This window comes from Vulpes lagopus, chromosome 6 (genome assembly GCF_018345385.1).
Source record: "Vulpes lagopus strain Blue_001 chromosome 6, ASM1834538v1, whole genome shotgun sequence".
Classification (NCBI taxonomy): Eukaryota; Metazoa; Chordata; class Mammalia; order Carnivora; family Canidae; genus Vulpes; species Vulpes lagopus.
In genome coordinates this window covers 44,566,634-44,568,991 of record NC_054829.1, presented here as the reverse complement: position 1 = coordinate 44,568,991, position 2,358 = coordinate 44,566,634, and the positions used below count along the sequence as shown (strand labels likewise).

The following is a 2,358-nucleotide window of genomic DNA, read 5'->3' as shown; positions in this document are numbered from 1 at the left end:
TGATCTCAGATCAAGTGTAGAAACCCTCATAGTTATAAAAGTCTGTAGTAAAACTTTTTAGTAATTGATCAGAACTGATCAGTCTTTCATACAACACATCAGTCTTTCATACACACACATCACCCCCCACCTTATCCCATTCATCCATCAACAAGTTCTCAATTATACACTATCACCTTATAAACGCATGCATGCACTATCCTAACTCTAGACATAAGCCCTTATTGTTTTAAATTACTTTTACTTCTTAGAATTATAAAGATCATGCATTAGACAGACTGGAAGGCCTCTGATGCTCAGATTAGGATATTTTCATCATTAATCCACTTCCTTTTAAAGAATGTAAATATGGGGATCCCTGGGTGGCGCAGCGGTTTGGCGCCTGCCTTTGGCCCAGGGCGCAATCCTGGAGACCCGGGATCGAATCCCACGTCAGGCTCCCGGTGCATGGAGCCTGCTTCTCCCTCTGCCTATGTCTCTGCCTCTCTCTCTCTCTGTATGACTATCATAAATAAATAATAATAATAAAAAAAAAAGAATGTAAATATACTTCCTTCAGGGGCAGACTAGGAGATGTTTATTTCTGTCCGCTCCCTCTGCACGTCAAACCCTGGGGTGATAGGCCGTTAAGAACTATTTCTTTGTTTGCTACCATTCTACTGAATACATGAATACAAGCCCCAGTGGCCACTAGTGCCCAGTTATCAAGAGATGTGTCTTTTGGGTGGCAGTCACAAAAACCAAGGTGGCAGACATGTGCATAAGCTCCTTTCTCAAAAACATTGGCAGTCTGGAGTGGGGCAGAGGGGAGAGCACAGTGATGGTGCCTGTTGGCCTTACTGGTTTCTGGAGAGGATGGCAATTGGTCCCTGGATGGTTGTTAAAATAGAAGCTTGGCCCTCAGGCCTCAGCTATTAAGATAATAAGCTAATAGGCAAAAAAGAAAGAGAAAAGATAAGCTAATAGGCCTCTTTCACAAAAAGACTACATGTTTCAATCTGCTATTTCTGCAGTGTGCAGTGGATGGGTATCTGGTTAAGAACTGTTTCTCTATTTGTTACAGTGCTATGGTACCCACAAACATAAGCCCCATTATGGGGCTCCCTCTGGGCAGCAGCTACAAAAACTGGGGCATCAGACATGTGGATGAGCTCCTTTCTGGGAGACTGATGGCCTGAGGGAGAACAGGAAGATGCACGTACCAGCCTCCAATGTCTGGATAGTATTAAATTAGACACCTGCCCCCAAGGCTTTTAAAGTAAGCAAATAGTTCCTTTCATGGAAAGACTGGGTTTGTTTCAGTCTGCTGCCTCTATGCTGGGCCTTGGGGGATAATCCATGGAGAGTCCACAGAAACCCTTTATGAACTATTAGTTCATTATAGACTATGGATCTCATAGGTGCAAATCCCACTGGCTTTCAAAGGTAGATGCTTTGGGAGTCCATTTTTCAGGTGGAAGTCTTCAGAGTTGTGGTACCAGCTGTGGGGTTCATACCTTTCATTCCTCAGAGAGAAGCTCTGAGTTGTGAGTTCCCTGTGCCAGGGTTGAGGTGGATGGTGAGATTGTATGTGAGGCTGTCCTACTCACTTCAGTGTGAGTTTTTCTCCTTTGCCTGATGTGTAAGAGTCACTCAGCTAGTTTCTGGATGTCTCTCAGAGGGAATTGTTCTGTATATAGCTGAATATTAGAATAATAATAATCTAATCAAAGTACATTTATGGTACTTACTATCATAGATAACAACATATGTCTTTTTGTTTTGACCTTCAAAGGTGGCTCATTTTCACCTGGATACTGTGCCTTCATATTATATACTTGTCTCTAGCTACTGCTAGGTTGTCAGGGTCTTGCTTCCAAGCAAAAGAAACCAACTGTAGAGGGTTGATCATTAGTTTACAGAATCAGTGAGGAGGCTGGAGAACCAGCAGGCTCAGAAAATAAGAGAAGCCAAGAAGGTCTAGGCAACCCAGAACAGCTAGCTGCCCAGAGTCTGGGGCAACCAGCATTTTGGTTTTTAAGTTTCCTCCTGTCAAGAGTTATACCTTGCTTGGGCAGCCCAGGTGGCTCAGTGGTTTAGCGCCGCCTTCAGCCCAGGACATGATCCTGAAGACCCAGGATCGAGTCCCATGTCAGGCTCCCTGCATGGAGCCTGCTTCTCCCTCTGCCTGTGTTTCTTCCTCTCTCTCTCTCTCTCTCTCTCTCTCTTTCTCTCTCTCTCTCTCTCTGTTGTCATGAATAAATAAATTAAATCTTTAAAAAAAAGAGTTATACATTGCTGAATTCCCAAATTCAGATCCTGGGCAGACAGAAAAAGTACATTTACAATTGATTATTATGTATTATGCCATATGTATTT

The 2,358-nt window shown here is 43.3% G+C and overlaps 2 non-coding genes across 2 annotated transcripts; both read right to left on the bottom strand.

Annotated features, from left to right (window-relative positions):
- Positions 1-70, bottom strand: LOC121494104. Its single transcript, XR_005988741.1, has one exon. It is a non-coding gene; the product is annotated as a small nucleolar RNA U2-30 (small nucleolar RNA).
- Positions 71-245: 175 nt separating this feature from the next.
- On the bottom strand, positions 246-324 carry LOC121494105. Its single transcript, XR_005988742.1, has one exon. It is a non-coding gene; the product is annotated as a small nucleolar RNA U2-19 (small nucleolar RNA).
- Between the last annotated feature and the right edge of the window lie 2,034 nt (positions 325-2,358).